The sequence below is a fragment of the Apodemus sylvaticus genome, chromosome 1, assembly GCF_947179515.1.
Source record: "Apodemus sylvaticus chromosome 1, mApoSyl1.1, whole genome shotgun sequence".
NCBI classification, from domain to species: Eukaryota; Metazoa; Chordata; class Mammalia; order Rodentia; family Muridae; genus Apodemus; species Apodemus sylvaticus.
Window position 1 is genome coordinate 21,769,615 of NC_067472.1, and position 18,407 is coordinate 21,788,021.

The following is an 18,407-nucleotide window of genomic DNA, read 5'->3' on the forward strand; positions in this document are numbered from 1 at the left end:
GGGAAACCTAGGAATGAAAGAAGGATTCACAGATGCAAGCATCACCAACAGAATAGAAGAGATAGAAGAGAGAATCTCAGGGGTACCATAGAAGACATTGACACAACAGTTAAAGAAAATGCAATAAAAGCTCCCATCTCAAAGCATTCAAGAAATCCAGAACACAATGATAAAAGACCAAACCTAAGAATAATTGGTATAGAACATAGCCAAGATTCCCAAATAAAAGGGGCAATAAACATCTTCAACAAAATTATAGAAGAAAACTTCTCTAAACAAAGGAAAGTGATATGTAAAGAACTCAAAAAGCTAACCACCAACCAACCAACCAAACAAACAAACAACCCAATAAAAAAATAGTGTATATAACTTCACATAGAATTCACAACAGAAGAATCTTGAATGGCTGAGAAGCACTTAAAGAAATATTCAAAGTCCGTAGTGATCAGGGAAATCCAAATAAAAACAGCCCTGAGATTCCATCTTACACCAATCAGAATGGTTAAGATCAAAACCTCAGGTGATGGCATACATTGGCAAGCATATGGAGAAAGAACAATCCTCCATTGCTGATAGGATTGCAGACTGGTATAACTTGTCTGGAAATCAATCTGGAGTTTCTTCAGAAAATTGGAAATAGATCTACCTGAAGACCCAGCTATACCACTCTTGGGCATATACCAAAAATGATGTTCCACCATGCCCCAGGGGCATATGAGGACATCCTGAATTTTGTAGGCAATTGTATAGAACTAGAAACTATCATCCTGAGTGAGGTAATTCAGACCTAAAATGACATGCATGGTATGTTCTCAATGATACATGGATACTAGCCAAAAAGTACAGAATCACTAGGATACAATTCACAAAACTCAAGAAGGTTAACAAATGGAAGGTCCTCTGTCCCATTTGGGAATAGAAGAAAGCAGTGATGAGAGGCATCAGGAGGGAGGGACTAGGGTCAAAGAGGGGACAGGAAAGGAAAAAGAGAAACATGAACAGATATTGGGGCGCGTTGGAAACAGGACTGAAGCCCTGAGGGCTAGCAGAATGAATGGAAACAAGCAACCTCTGTAGGTAGGAGGTAGGGGAACCCTCTAGAATCTATTAGAGTTCTGGGAGGTGAAGGACACTTAGGAGTCAAAGGGAGGGACCTTAGATGGAATGCCCTTCAGTGGGGAGAGTAAACTTTTCCAGTCCACTTCCAGTAGAAAGACAGGGCTTTAAGTGGAGGGAAGGGGTTGCCATCTTACATTCAAAATCTCTGATCCAGAATTGTTCCTGTCTAAAAGAGCTGCAGGGACAAAAATGGAGAAGAGATTGAGGGAAAGAAGGTCCATTGAAGGGCCCAAATTGGGATCCACCTCAAATGGAAGCTCTAAGGCCTGACACTATTACTCATGTGATGGTATGCTTACAGATAGGAGCCTAGCATGGCTGCCCTTTGAGCATCTGAAAGAGTCACCCAACCAATTGGACATATGCCAAAGACTCCTGGGGTTGAATTAAGGAAAAGCTGTAAGAAGCTGAGGAAGAGGGCAACCCCATAGGAATAACTGCAGTCTCAACTCAGCCCCCCAAGATCTGACTCTGAGTCACCAACGAGGTAGCACACACCAGCTCATATGAAGTCCCTGACACATATACAGCAGAAGTATGCCTTGTCTGGCCTCAGTGAGAGAAGATACACATAACCACTATGAGCATTGGGGCCCTAGGGAGTGGGGGAGGTCCGGTGGGGTGGTGATGGTTGTTTTGGGGACATCTTATTGGAGATGGGGGAGGAGGTACTGGAAGAGGAACAGTCAGAAGGCAGAATGGGGGGGGGTAATGACTGAAGTATAAAAATGATTAAATGATGATGATGATGATTATAACGCAAAAAATAAAATACACACAAAGAGATAAAGGTGTTGGATAACTGAAAAAACCAATTATAGATTTAAAAAGAAATATACATAGAAGACAGCACTTGTAAGATATGAAAGTACTCATGTTGAGGGCCATGCAGGCAGAACTTGCAAATGGCTGTAAATACTTTTGAGGTGGCCACTATTTAGCAGAGCCATGATGAGTTTGTCTCAAACAGCCATGGTCCTGGGACTACATGTTCAGAGGACTTCATGCTGTTGTGGAGTTCTGCTCTGCTTACTGCCCTCACATACCTCTATTTAAGAATTGTATAAAAACCTCTAATGGGCCTTCCAGTTTCTCACTGGTCAGTATTATTGGCACTCACAATAATCATGCTTGATCTCTTTTAGACATTGCTGCTAATGATTTAATCACCACCCTAGTACAGAAATTGGAAATGTAGATTGTCTGCTATGAGCAACACATTTAGAAGGCATTTGGAAATATAAAATTGTTAGTGAAGCCAACTTAAGGTGTTTTTGCTACTGTCTCCGAAGTAGAAAAATCTTAGGAAATGATTTGATATTCAGAAAGGTACACTCTTAATATTTAAGCTAGGGATTTTTTAAGGTCAGAGAATAGGAACAATGGAGGCCCTGGCTGGTGTGACTCTCACTGAGGCTGGACTGGTGATGATTGATTTCTTGTACCCATTTTTGCCCTCAGCTTTCTGCTATGATTTAATAAAAATTGCAGATGGTAGATATGCATTCTGCAGCTTTAAAGTAGATATGACTGATTGCTCTTTATAAAAAGGTTTGATTTCTGATTCTCTTGGGGAGGGAGAACTTGTTGCGTCCTCCTCCAGTGGACGGACAGGAAATCAAATGGAGTGATAGGGTCACCATCCTACAGTCTAACTTCCCGCCCAGAATTGTTCCTGTATGAAGGAATTGCAGGGACAAAAATGGAGAAGAACATGAGAGAACAGAGGTCCAGCGGCAGGCCCAAATTGGGATCCATCTCAATAGGAGCAGAGGAGCCCTGATACTATTACTGTTACTGTGCTGTGCTTGTACACAGGAACCTAGCATGGTTGCTATCTGTGAGGCTCAACAAGCAGTTGAAAGAGTCAGATGCAGATACTTACACCCAACCAGTGGATGGAAGCCAGGAACCCCTGTGGTTGAATTTTGGAAAAGCTTGAAGAAGCTAAGGAGGAGGATGACCCCATGGGAAAACCAGCAATTTCAACTGACCACAATGTCTCTCAGACACTGAGTGACCAACCAGGCAGCATACACCAGCTGATATGAGGCCCCCAAAACATACAGCAAAGGAGTGCTTGGTCTGGTCTCAGTGAGAGAAGATGCCCCAGGGAGTGGGGAGGCCTCATCCTGTGGGAATGGGTCAGGAGATAAGGACATCTTGGCATGGGGGAAGGAGTATGGGATGGGGAGCAGTTGAGGGGGGGGAAGACTTGGAGGGGGATAAAGTCTGAACTGTATAAAAAGGATTAAAGAATTGAAAACAACCTGCAACAGAGAATGCATTAATAAAGATGCAGACGTGAATGATTCTCAGCCATTTGTGCTTTAAGTAAATTGCTGGTCCTTTACATTTCTATTAATTATATAGTAAGATGGGTCAGGTTCCTTTCTCTTTTTTTAGCTTTAAATTAATATATTAAAGAATCAGAAAATCACCATAAAATTGACATCTTGGCAAGAAGACACAGGCATACAGTGAAATTCAAACACCTTTGCTTTTGTAATAAGAGATTTTTTTTTTATAACTTACTGCTGTAAAACCTGTCCAGAGACTTTTTGTGCCAGTCATTGGGAAATATGCTTCACTATGTTCACTAGAAGCCTTATTTATAATATCCAGAAGCTGGAAAGAACTCAGATGTTCCTTGACAGAAAAATGGATACAGAAAATGTGGTACATTTACACAATGGAATACTACTCAGCTATTAAAAACAAGGAATTCATGAAATTCTTAGGCAAATGGATGGGACTAGAAAATACCATCCTGAGTGAGGCAACTCAATCACAAAAGGATACACATGGTATGCACTCACAGATAAGTGATATTAGCCCAGAATCTCGGAATAGCCAAGATATAACACACAGACTGCATGAAACTCACGAAGAAGGAAAACCAAGTGTGGATTCTTTGGTCCTTCTTAGAAGGGGTGCAAAATATCCATGGGAGGAGTTACAGAGATAAAGTGTGGAGCAGAGATGGAAGGAAAGACCATACAGAGACTGATCCACTTGGAGATTCGTCCCATATATAGTTACCAAACCCAGACACTATTGAGGATTCCAACAAGTGTTACCTGACAGGAGCTTGAAAAAGCTATGTCCAGAGAGGCCCTGCCAGTGCCTGACAAATATAAGAGGAGAACTAGTTTTCCTAGAGTGGAAACATGCTTGAAATGTCTACCATGTTCCACTAGAGGGCCTCATAATCAGACTAAGTGACAATCAAAAATTGGAATTTATGTGTTGTTAAATAAAACTGTAAAATATGGCAAGAAGTTGGGCAGAGATAGATGGAAGTTAATAATGAATGAATAAAAGTATGGATAAGTTGAAGGTGAATACAATCAATACATTTTGTTATACCCTGAAAGAATTACCAGAATATATTAAAATAAAATATGGATTGAATATTCATATTACAAAATGATTAAATTGTTGAAACAACCATAGAATTGCAAATGTGCATGTAGCAGATAAATTACCTTCAATAATTATCAAGCAGACCTTCCAAAAATAATGGAAAATTCTGCAATCAAATATGAAATTTACCATTATATAACAAGAGAATCTAGACACATATCAATTGAATGAGAAATAAAAGATATTTAGATACCAAAAAATCATGTCAACCTTAAAAGAATGTACAGAACAGTTCACTTGACATAGTAATACTAATTACTGTTTCCTGTCCCATTTTCCACTGTCAATCCCTAAGTGAGCTCAGTGATTGGTCTATACTGTCCCACCTAGTCTGTATCCCTGTTTACCTACAACAACAGCTTCAAAAAGATGAAATTTAAGACTAGCACTAGTATTTAGTGCTGTAGTTGCTCACGGTGCAAGATACCATCTTTTCCTGTTTTCTGCGAAGCTCTGCCAAGACAGGCTCCCTCAGGAGACGTTCCTGTGTCCAGCCACATGTTCGGGTGCCAATCTGTGCCTGCAGTTACATCAAATGAGTTACGTAGAAGGGAAGCTGGGGATGTATGGGAAGATGGCAAGAGAAGAAGGAGACCAAGACAACAGTTGCTGACCAAGGTTTTAAGGTTTAATGGAGGACTCAGAATTTAAAGTTTCAGGTGAGACCCCTCCCCAAATTCCAAGGTCTGTTCAGGAAAACTTATCTGACTGCTCAATGGGCATTGGCTCCCATGATCACGTGGCTGGGTGGGTCACCTGCTTAAATCAGGAATTTGTAGATCTGGAGGAACAAAGAACTTCACCTTGATCCTAGAGCTCCACCCTAGAAAGTGGGGATTATGGCTAACACAGCTCCGGAATACAAGGGCTGGGAGGGGAAGGCACAGTATTAAAACATTATATGCAATTGATACCTTAAAGATCAATGGGGACCTGCAGATCACCATACCTGACTGATGTTTAAAGCACTTCTATTTCAAATATTATCGATCAGGTGCCACAACTACATATCTGAAAGAAGTGTCCTAGCCAGATCTGGAAATTTAAAGAGAAAACACAAACAAAGACAGATGTCACTGTCTCTTTCTGTGCAATTTAAGTCTAGAATGACAAGTTCATCTGTGGTTTGCCCAGAAGAAGAAAGCTTGCAAGAAAGACACGGAGCCATTATGGCCAGAACAAAGTAACACATTTATGCTGAATTTTATTCAGACTAAACTAAAATGGATTTGTGATTTGGTAGCAATTACTCTTCATGTCAAAGCAAGGTATTATTTAGAAATGAAAGTGCTTAAAGACCTTAAAAACAACAACAGTACATCAAATTGATGCATTTCTGCCCTTACATGAAATTGTGTAGCACAACTGACATGTTAGTCAGGGCATTTACATAGAATGTAGATTGTGCAAGGTTTGGTTCTTATGTTTCCTTGGGGGTCATTTTTGTTTTTGTTTTTGTTTTGTTTTTGGTTCAGCATCATGTTAACTTGGATATTTAAGCATTCTAAATTAATTTATTTATAGTTAGTATATGTATTAATGTATCAGAGAATGACCAATGTCTACAAATTATGAACTTATGTCTGAGGGGGAAATTTATGTATTACAAGCTTAAAATAAGTGAATTTTTACCTTAACGAATTTGAGTATATTCTCCTTACCCCTCAACTTTGGCTGCTTAACATAAATTGCTATAAATGCTTTTAGGGAAATTTTTGCAATACTTTGATAAAACTTTAAAGTTCTTGTCAATGATGTGAACTTTTGTTTTTATTGCTTTTTCTCCTTCCTGTGAATTAGCACAGTATTGGCTTCCTTAAGGCAAACTACTCCTTAGATTTACAAAATAGCTCATTAAATGGTTATTAAATTAATGGAAAGCATAAGAAATGATTGCATAGACAGCTTTAAAATAACTATGTATCAGTTTTAACAGTATGCTATGAAAATGATTCCTGAATGCAGTATAAAGCAGAAGCAAGTTGCTCCAAATTACTTACTGAGAAATAATTTATATCAACCAAGGCTGTTAGCTCAATGTATATTTTCTCTTCTTCTGAGACCTTCCCCAGTATCCCTAAGCAATGCCTTTGAAGCTTCTGAGTAGACAGAAATCCAGTGGCTGGATCCAGTTAGGTTATCTGAAAGATTAAGTCCCAGATTTCAGGTTATTTAGTCCAGCCAGCAGTGATCATGCTTCCAGGATAACTGCTTCCCTGTGCTTGCAGAACTACCACTAGGCTTCAGATTATTAACGCATCTGCAAGGCTAGCCTTTCATACATTGTATTGGTACTAGAGAGAAGGGCTTTTGGCATTGCTTGGGCAGGTAGTTGGAGAAGAAAGGGATGCTGGATGCGTATAGCTATATATAATTTAGGTTTTGTTTGTACAGTTTATGTGTCTTATTAGGGCATCTCCTTGTCCTTTGCTTTTACGTTTTTTACACAATATGCAGAGGCACTGAAGTGGCCATGTCATCCTCATGTGTCAAGAATGTAGACAGTGTTTCAGAACCAAGTCTAAGATAAACAAAGCAAACTAAAATAAGGACTTTTTATAGATGATATATTTGAATTCTTCTCAACTTTGAAACTGTTTAGCACAGTTCCATGGTGTTATATATAAAGCCTTGACCACCAACACCAGCTGCATCTTAAAGAACTTTATGTTCTAGCTGGCTTCTCAGCCGCAGTCAGCCGTGAGAGATGTTTTGTAGCTCTGGGTATTTTTTTTAAGCCTGTGAGCAATTCCTCATGGGTTGAAAAGCCTCTGTAGAGGAGTGTCTGTCAAGAGACTTAGAACACACCCTGAAAAACATTTGTTAGGTTCAGATTTGATGCATGTGGCAAGCAATCCTCCAGGAGGGATCTTCTGAGTGGCCAAGCATGTGTAGTTCAGCAGAAGCTTGGGGAATGGGTAGTGTAAGAGATTGGAAGTGACTTTTCTCTCCACCAGTCAGCTAACCCATAAGCAGCCAACCCCTTAGGCTGCTTGGTTTGGAGAATCAGTATTAATCTCCCATATCAGCCTCCTAGAAGCCATCCAAGTAGAGCATTGAGTTGATTTTGGAAGTAGTTAATAAATAGGGGACACAACCCAACTCACTGTCCAAATGACTAGCTAGAAACTAGAACAACTTCATACTCTCCTCAGCCTAAGAAGTCTAATGTGGGAAATTCAGGACGGAAAGTGCAATATAAAGCTTTATGGGTAAAGTATTTGCATACACAAGGAGTTATACCCACCCAGGGCCCTAGTTTTGCAATAATCAAAATCAAGGGATAATAATCAGGCTCTACAGAAATAAGCAGGCTTTAGACAATCTGCAGCAAAAGTGGAGTAATGTATCTATCTATCAAGTTAACAGAATGATTTCTACTTCTTGGGCTATCCCAGAATTGTCTTAAAATTATTATTTTTTTTTTTAAATTTTGAAGCCCAGTTTCAAATCTTGCCAACTTCTCTAAAACTCCCTAAGAGATTACTTTTAGAGTTGATGATGCATTAAATGGCAAATCCATGTGCTTTAAGACAAAAATAACAAAAAAAAAAAAAGGATCAAGCCTTATTGCCTTGATAAAAGAGCTTCGAAATTTTCTGGCATTAATGTAAAGATAATGTTCCTATGATGACCTATTTTCAAAGAAAGACTTTCTTATTTACTGTGTGGTGTAAAATGTGTCGTTACATTATGTCACTGCTGAAAGTTATTCGTAGTATAATAAAGGAATTTTCTACAAGATAAAAAAATGAAAAATCCACATCCCCATATCTTTTGAGTGTAAAGAATGTTCATGTTAGTTAATTCAATGATTCAAATAAACTCTGTTCTACAAGTTTGTATAACCATGTGACATAAATTATTAACACTCATACTTTTAAGGTGATAACAGCAACTTAAATTTTGGGGTGACCAGATTTATAAAAGAAATATAGTGCCTGAGTTTTATTTCTACCCACCAGCTTCTGGCATGCAATATCTATTTCGAAGCAGGTGGAGCTTCAAGATGCCTTGAAATCAATAACACACCATACTACTTTATAATTTCTGTATGACCACACAATTATCTTACTTGAAGTGTTCAGCCAATGCCAACTCAGCCTATGTCAATTCTGTGAGTATTGTTATGGTCCACAGGGTATTAAAATGTTCATCTTTTTTCCCATTGTCCTGTCCTCTGGTCAACTATTATCCCATTTGATCCATCTAACAACTGTAACTATTCAGGTTTATGAAAGCTTTCATTTCTACTAATACTCTTTTTATTTGAGAGAATATTCTTTCTACACTGAGATACTTCTGCCTAGTAATATGATGAAGATGTGTTTAATTGTTTTAATGTACGGAAGGAATTTCCATAGCAGAAAAATGTCCTATATGTGACATCCCACAGTTGTAGAAGTGAATGGAATTATTTTACAGAAAATTACTTTACAAACAAGTCATTGAAAATATAACGAATAGGCAGCTAGCAGGCTTGAGCCATCCTGGCATTTGCCCCTTAGTGTCTCTGCTTGAATTGATTTTGACCAGTGAGAAAGAACGATGGTACATGTGTTTTCAGAAGTGAAAGAACTTGGCTTTACCTGCAACCAGTGAGAGCTCAAAAATTTAATGCACTCATTTGTTTTTTGTATCAACATAAGAAAATCCTTATTGTCATAACTAAGGTGATTCTGGAAAGTAATGGAGCAGACAACATTGTAGTGAGCACCTACCATGATGAATTGGGGGTCACAGGGTGAGCCGGAAGATTGGAAACAATTGTAATATTCTTTCAAAAAGTAGATACATTTGCCTCCCCCATTTTTTTTTTAACAGGTTAAGATACTTCAGAAATTGTAAGCAGTAACTTAATTATGAATATACCTGTTAGGTCCTAATCTGGTGAAGTATCATGACAATCTTCACATTAAACTTGACTTAGTTTTCATTCTTACTTGTTAAATAAGACTGTTCACTGCCACATTCAAGGATCTTAATTTAAATGGCATAGCATCCTTAAAATCAACCAATTACCTCAGCATATGTTATTCAGAACCAAAAGTCTGAAGAATGACCAAAATAAAATCTTTATTTTTTATAATTATATAAATGTGGCCAAAATGCGGTCCCCATTAGTGTTCCAAAAGAAACATGCAATAAAATGCAGCCACCGAGCAGACTGGGAGCGCACAGCTTGCTCCAGCAGCACAGAGCTTAGTCCTGAGGCCTCTGGCAGTTGCCTTCAGATCTTTGCTTCAGGATCCAGAACAGCCTGGGCTGCAATGCCACATCTCTAGGTCCTACAAGAGGCAAGAGGGGCATCCGGGAGGCCGGCTGGGAGGAGTCAGGGTGCTTGGGAGAGTCCAGCAGGCCCCTGCGGGAGCCTTCAGGTGTCTGCTTCGGGATCTGAATGGCCTGGGCCACAGCACTCGGTCTCCAGGAAGTGCAAGAGACCTGGTATGCATCCGGAAGCAGACTGGGAGTGCACAGCTTGCTCTGGTGGCACAGAGCTTAGGTTCCAGTCCTGAGGCCTCTGGGGGGAGTCTTCAGATCTCGCTTCCAGAACAGCTTGGGCTGCACTGCCACATCTCCAGGTCCTGCAAGAGGCAAGAGGGGCATCCGGGAGGCTGGCTGGGAGGAGTCAGTGTGCTCTGGTTCGTCCAGCAGGCCCCTGCGGGAGCCTTCAGGTGTCTACTTCAGGATCTGAACAGCCTGGGCCACAGCACCCTGTTTCCAGGCAGTGCAGGAGGTTAGCTGTGCACCAGAGGACACCTGGGAAGAGGCAGCTTGTACTGGTGAGTCCAGCATTGACAAGACCAACTAACACCAGTGAGAACTAGATGGCAAAAGGCAAATGCAGAAACGTGGTTTTGGTATCAGCGAAATTGTGGCTTCATAGAACAAGTTGGAAATGTTTCTTCTGTTTCTACTTTGTGGAATAGTTTGAAGAGTATTAGCATTAGTTCTCCTTTGAATGTCTGATAGAATTCTGCACTAAAGCCATCTGGTCCTGTGCTTTTGTTGGTTGGGAGACTGTCAATGACCACTTCTGTTTCTTTAGGGGTTATGGGTCCATTTAGATGGTTTGTCTGATCCTGACTAAATTTTGGTAATTGCTATCTGTATAGGAAATTGTTCATTTCATCCAGAGATTCCAGTTTTCTTGAGTGTAGGCTTTTGTACTTGGATATGATAATTTTTTGGATTTCCCGAGTTTCTGTTGTTATATCACCCTTTTCATTTCTGATTTTGTTTTGGGTACTGTCTCTGTGTTCTCTGGTTAGTCTGGCTAAAGGTTTATCTATCTTGTTGAATTTCTCAAAGAACCAGTTCCTACTTTTGTTGATTCTTTGTATAGTTCTTTTTGTTTCAACTTGGTAGATTTCAGCCCTGATTTTCATGATTTCGTACCTTCTACTCCTCTTGGGTATATTAGCTTCTTTTTGTTCTAAGCTTTCAGGTGTTCTGTTAATTTGTTAGTGTATGCTCTCTCCAGCTTCTTTTTTGTAGGCACTCAGAGCTATGAGTTTTCCTCTTAGCACTGCTTTCATTGTGTCCCATAAAATTGGATATGTTGTGTCTTCATTTTCATTAAGTTCTAAAAAGTCTTTGATTTCTTTCCTTATTTCTTCCTTGACCAAGTTATCATTGAATAGAGAATTGTTAAGCTTCCATGTGTATGTGGGATTTTGTTGTTTTTGTTGCTATTGAAGATGACCCTTATTCCATAGTGATCTGATAGGAGGCATGGAATTAGTTCAATTGTCTTATATCCATTGAAGTCTGTTTTGTGACCAATTATATAGTCAATTTTGGAGAAGGTACCATGTTGTGCTGAGAAGAAGGGTATATACTTTTGATTTAGGATGAAATGTTCTCTAGATATCTGTTAAGTCCATTTGGCCAAAACTTCTGTTAGTTTCACTGTGACTCTGTTTAGTTTGAGTTTCCCTGATCTGTCCATTGGAGAGAGTTGGGTGTTTAAGTCCCCCACAATTATGGTGTGGGGTGCAATGTATGCTTTAAACTTTAGTAAGGTTTCCATTAGGAATGCAGGTACCCTTGTATTTGGGGCATAGGTGTCCAAAACTGAGAGTTCTTCCTGGTAGATTTTTCCTTTGATGAGTATAAAGTGGCCTTCTGTATCTTTTTTGATTACTTTTGGTTGAAAGTCTATTTTATCTGATATTAGAACGGCTACTCCAGCTTGTTTCCTGGGACCATTCACTTGGATAACTGTTTTCCAGCCTTTTACCCTTAGGCAGTGTTTGTCTTTGACACTGAGATGTGTTTCCTGTATGCAGAAAAATCTTGTGTTTTGTTTACAAATCCAGTCTGTTAGTCTATGTCTTTTTATTGGGGAATTGAGTCCATTGATGTTAAGAGATATTAAGGAATAGTGATTGTTGCTTCCTGTTGTTTTTTGATGTAATTTTTATGTTTGTGTGGTTATCTTCTTTTGGGTTTGTTGAAAGGAGTTTACTTTCTTGCTTTTTCTTATGTGTAGTTTCCCTCCCTTTGTTGGTGTTTTCTATTCATTATCCTTTGAAGGGCTGGGTTTGTGGAAAGATACTGTGTAAATTTGTTTTGTCATGAAAAACCTTGGTTTCTCCATTTATGATAATTGAAAGATTTGCTGGATATAGCAGTTTGGGTTGGCATTTGTGTTCCCTTGGGGTCTGCATGACATCTGCCCAGGCTCTCCTGACTTTCATAGTCTCTGGTGAGAAATTCGGTGTAATTCTGATAAGTCTACCTTTATATGTTACTTGAACTTTTTCCCTTACTATTTTTAATATCTTTTCTTTGTTTAGTACATTTGGTGTTTTAATTATTATTTGATGGGATGAATTTCTTTTGTGGTCGAATCTATTTGGAGTTCTGTAGGCTTCTTGTATGTTCATAGGCGTCTCTTTCTTTAGGTTAGGAAAGTTTTCTTCTATAATTTTGTTGAAGACATTTATTGGCCCTTTCAGCTGGAGATCTTCACCCTTTTCTATGCCTATAATCCTTAGGACTGGTCTTCTCATTTTGTCCTGGATTTCCTGGATATTTTGGGTCAGGAGCCTTTTGCATTTTTCATTTTCTTTGACTATTGTATCAATGCTTTCTATGGTATCTTCTGTATCTGAGATTCTCTCTCCTTCTCTTGTATTCTGTTGTTGATGCTTGCATCCATGACTCCTGACTTCTTTCCTAGGTTTTCTATGTCCTGAGTTGTCTCCCGTTGTAATTTCGTTATTGTTTCTACCTCCTTATTTAAATCATGGATGGCTTTGTTTAATTCCTTCACCTGTTTTGTTGTGTTTTCCCTTAGTTCTTCAAGGGATTCTTGCTGTTTACATGTGTTCTATTGTATTTCTTTAAGGGAGTTATTTATGTCTTTCTTGAAGCCCTCCATGATGCCTTCTATCAGCATCATGACCTGTGATTTTAAATCCAAATCTTGCTTTTCTGGTGGGTTGGGGGTATCCAGGACTTGCTGTTGTGGGCGAATTGGGTTAGGATGGTGCCATATTGCCTTGATTTCTATTGGTAGCGTTCCCACACTTGCCTTTTGCCATCAGGTTATCTCTGGTGTTAGTTGGGCCTGCTGTCCCTGGGAAGAGCTTGCCCCTCCTGTGTGTGTGCCCATAGGTGAGCTGCTTTCTCCTGGCATGAATTACTGTGGTGCTGCAGAGTTCCTGGGTGCAGGTGGAGTCCTGCTGTGATGTGTCCCAAGTGATCCTCTACTCTGGTGGAACCTGCCTACCAATCTGTTGCACAGTCACAGAAGCAAAGATGACAGCTGAGACACACTCTCTTGTAGTTGTATTTGGGTATGTACCTCTGTGGCCATAATCTGCTCTGGATGCAGGCTGTGCAGGCAGATCCTCCACTCTGCAGGGCCGGACTCACCAGTATAAGCTGCCTCTTCCTAGCTGGCCTCTGGGTGTATAGCTGGCTTTCTGCACTGCTTGGAGATGGGGCACTGTGGCCAAGGCTTTCTGAACATTTAGTTATTAGATTTTTGACTATCATTATTTTCATATCTATCACAATATAGTGCATGAAAGCCATACCCCTTGGTTAAATTTAGGCACCTTAAATATCTGATGGCGGTTCCTAAGAAAACTGGGCATGATACTACCAGAGGACCCCATTATTCCACTCCTGGGCATATACCCAGAGGATTCCCTAGTATATAATGAGGACACATGCTCTCCTATATTCATAGCAGCCCTATTTATAATAGGCAGAAGCTGTAAAGATCCTCGATGTCCTTCAAATGAGAAATGTATACCAAAAATGTGGTATATTTACACCATGGAATACTACTCAGCTATTAAAAAAATGTATTCATGAAATTCTTAGGCAAATGGCTGGAACTGAAAAATATCATCTTAAGTGAGGTAACCCAATTACAAAAGAACACACATGGTATTCACTCACTGATAAGAGGATATTAGCTGAGAAGCTTGGAATACCCAAGATCCAATTCACATATCAAATGATGTCTAAGAAGAAGGAAGAAGAAGCCCATGGTCCTGGAATGGCTGATGCAGCAGTGCAGGGGAATACCAGGGCAGGGAAGTGGGAGCAGGATGATTGGGGAACAGGGGGAGGGAAGAGGGCTTATGGAACTTTCAGGGAGGGGAGAACCAGGAAAGGGGAAATCATTTGAAATGTAAATAAAAATATATTTATTAAAATAATATTAAAAATAAAAAATATTGATTCCTAATGACTGTAATGAGAATGCAAGACAATATCAAATAGGTAATTTCATCTGTGATGGAAATATTAGGAAGAATCTAACAGAAATACACAAAAAAGGACCCATGGCAAACCAAAGGATTTTTAAATTGCATTTATATGTTTATGTGCACGTGCGCATTTGCACACCACCACACATATCTCTGTGTAGATGTCTCTCTGTGAGTATGGCAAAGTCTCTTCTTCCAATATGCTGGTCCTGGAATTTGATTCAGGTCATTGTGTTTGGTGGCAAGGATCTTTGTTGATTGAAGCATCTTGCTGGCCTGAAAGTTTTAGTGGCTTCCTCAGTATCTTTGGCGAGAATGAGGAGAAAAGTGATGAATTTGGAAATTGCCGAAGAAGGTGGGAAAAGACTCTTATAAACAAAGCAGTAAGACAGAATGCAACTGGGCTCCTGTCCCACCAGGGACATGGATTTAACAACTTCTGGCACAGAAAGCCCAGTGAATGCCCTGGAAACCAGCAGGAAGTACTAGGAACTTTGGGAGTGCAGTCATGGCAGGTGCTACTGAGTACTCCTCAGGTGGTACATCTTTAAATGACTTTGAATTCCCAGTGGGTGGCCACATGCTTCATGCTATTTTGGCTCAAGGGCATGCTGACCACAGACCCTGTTTTATTCTGCATGTTCTCTATGAGGTTTGCTAGTCTTAAGAAATTTCACAAAGCTTTATGTAGGACCCATCAAATCAAATGTCAATATGAACTGTTATGTATAAAATGGATTGACTCAGAGCTGACCACAGGGCAGAACTTCCTACACCTACCTATGATCTCACTGTGGTGTTTGTGACTGACACTGAAGAATGCTACGAATGAGTCAAAAAGTTATGGTTATAACACTCATGCTCTGTTATCTCAATGTTCTGAAATTTCCCTGCTCATCACCCATCCACCACTCCCATGACCTTACTCAGAATCAATCAGCTTAAAGGTTAGCTGATAACACTTTGCCTAGTAAGCAAACTGTGTTCCTCCTTGCCATTTAAACTTGTGAACCTGGATTTTCCTAGAAAAAAGCCTATCCTGGAAGCAAACCAGTGCACAATTAGGATTTCCCTTCTTGTGGGATTATGTCCCTTCTTGTGGGATTTATTGAACGTGCACCATAATATCTGACATATTATGGTACACGTTCAATAAATTACTCTTATTTAACTGAAAAATAAAGTTGTTTAAAAAAACATGATTTATTTCAGGGACTCTTTATTACTCCTTTCTGTTTATTAAGTATATCTTTTAAAGTGTAATTAAATCTTTCTATAACTGTTTGTCCTGAAAGATTGTAAGGTATTTCTGTAATGTGATTTACATGGTAATATGCAAAAGACTGTTTCATTTTACTAGAATAATATGCTGGGGCACTCTCAGTATTAATTTGTACAGATGTTCCCATCATACACACAACTTCTAATAAAAGCCTAATTACAAAAATAGCCTTTTTAGAACTTAAAGCAATTGTCATTGAAATCCTGAATATTTAGCTCTGGTATGGTGCACATCCTTTAATTTCCTAAACTCTGCAAAAGGGGAAATGTTCAATTACCAAATTTCATTTCTTTGGGTACCTATTGAAATATTTCCTGCAGGTATTGGAGTTTGTTTTTACAAAGAACAAGTAGGTCATTTTCTGTTGCAGTAAATCTCCAACCCCAATAAGCCTGTTCAAAAAACACACAACTCAGTTACAATATTTATAAGCTGTATGCTTTATTGGGAAGCTTTTCCAATCCACCAGTCTACTCCCCAGCTATGAGATCCCTTGTTACTTGTGGCTTCTTCAGGCCATGTTGCTCTGCTCTATCTTCCTTCCATCTCTCTTAGTCAGTCCTTCTTCCTTCATGCATCAAAACTTCCAGCCCTACCTTTTCCTTCCACTGCCCAATTATAGGATTTGTCTTTTATTTGACCAGGTAAAATGGGGAGAAGGTTTACATGAAATCGTCTATGATCCATTCCTCATCTGGGCAACCCCACTTGAGGAAGCAAAATTAATATCTGAATACAGAGATAGCCAGCTTGTCTGCTCCCCCTGAAGAAACTACAGTCTGAACAAAACCCAGGAGTGCCTCTGTACCCAGGGAAATTGGTATCCTCACAAGACCCACAAAGTTTGGGAGCCCAGGGGATTCAGAACCCATCACAGGATTCCACTCCCTTTCTGGTTCTTGCCTTCTACTGAGGAAGATCACCAGCTAATCTGCTCCTATTAAGACACAACCGGATTCTGCTGTGCACAGGGAAACTGGTAAAGGACTTCCCAAAGGCCAACAACTTCTGGAAGCCAAGTGGACTCAGGACCAATCACCCCCAAAATCCTCTGCCCCACGAATTCTATTCTCCTTCCTGCTGGCACCTTCTGCCAGGGCAGATCAAAGCTTGTCTGCTTCCTTGAAAACACTACAACCTAAAGGCATCCCAAGAGTTTCTCTGCACACAAGGAAACTGGGCAAATGACACCATAGTCTGAAGATCTCATAGGGGCCTCTCAGCATGCAGGGCAACTGACCCAACAGTCTGAAAGCCTCCCTGGAGTTCTGCTGCACAAAGGAAAACTGAACCAGAGTCTGTGGGCCTCCCTGAAAAATATCTAATATAGGACAACAGCTTGGCTATTCCTCTGAAGACCCCACAGTCTGATGCCCCCCCCCAGGAAAGCTGCTGCAGATCAAAAACATCTCTGCCCGCTGAAGACCCCTCAGTTGGAAGGCCCCACAGGATGTCTGCTACAGAGAGGGCCACAGGACTACCAGGAGACCTGAAGCAACCCAGGGACAAAAGAGGCAGACTCTATACAGTCACCCAGACCAGAAAACACCAGGGATAACCAAATGGCAAGAGGCAAGTACAAGACTATAAGCAAAAGAAGCCAATATATGTGGACATCATCAGAAAACCAGTGCTTACCACAGAAAGCACTGAATATATCAACACAACTGAAAATCAGGAAGCAGACCTAAAATCTTATATCATAAAGACAATAGAGTCTATTAAGGAACAGATAAATGATTCAAAAAATACAGGTAAACAGATAAAAGCCCTTAAAAAGGAAACAAATAAATCCCTTAAAGAAATACAAGAAAGCACAAAAGATCAGGTGAAGGAACTGAACAAAGTGATCAAAGACCTAACAGTGGAAGTAGAAACAATAAAGAAAACAAAAATGGAGGCAATCCTGGAAATGGAAAACCTAGGAAAGAGGTCAGGAATTACAGATGTAAACATCACCAACAGAATACAAAAGATAGAAGAGAGCATCTCAGGTGTAAAAGATAACTTAGAAGAGATTGACACATCTGTCAAAGAAAATTCAAAACAAAACAGTCCTAACCCAAAACATCCAGGAAATCCAGGACACAAGGAAAAGACCAAATCTAAGAATAATAGGAATAGATGAGAGCAAAGATTCTCAACACAAAGGACCTTAAAACATCTTCAACACAAATGTAATTCTGACTCTAACAACAAAAATAACAGGAAACAACAGTCATTGGTCCTTAATCTCTGTTAATCTCAATGAACACAATTCTCCAATAAAAGTACATAGAATAGAATCCAGCGGGCCCCGGCAGGAGCGTCCAGGTGTCTGCTTTGGGATCTGAACAGCCTGGGCCACAGCACTCAGTCTCCAGGAAGTGCGGGAGACCTGGTGTGCACCCAGAGGCAGTCTGGGAGCGCACAGCTTGCTCTGGTGGCACAGAGCTTAGGTTTCAGTCCTGAGGCCTCTGGCTGGAGCCCTCAGATCTCTCTGCTTCCGGATCCAGATCAGCCTGGGCGGCAACACCACATCTCTAGGTCCTGCAAGAGGCAAGAGGGGCTTCCGGGCAGCCAGCGGGGAGAAGTCAGTGTGCTCTGGTGAATCCAGCAGGCTCCAGCAGGAGCCTCCAGGTATCTGCTTTGGGATCTGAACAGCCTGGGCCACAGCACTCAGTCTCCAGGAAGTGCAGGAAGTAAGCTGTGTACCAGAGGCCACCTGGGAAGGGGCAGCTTGCACTGGTGAGTCCAGCATTGACAAGACCAACTAACGCCAGTGAGAACTAGGTGGCAAAAGGCAAACACAGGAACGTCACTAACAGAAATCGAGGCAATATGGCAACATCTGAACCCAATTCTCC

At 40.3% G+C, this 18,407-nt stretch overlaps 1 pseudogene; it reads right to left on the bottom strand.

Moving 5' to 3' along the window:
- Positions 1 to 4,933: 4,933 nt before the first annotated feature.
- LOC127685219 (cytochrome P450 2C13, male-specific-like) overlaps positions 4,934 to 18,407 on the bottom strand; it is a 68,849-nt pseudogene continuing 55,375 nt past the window's right edge.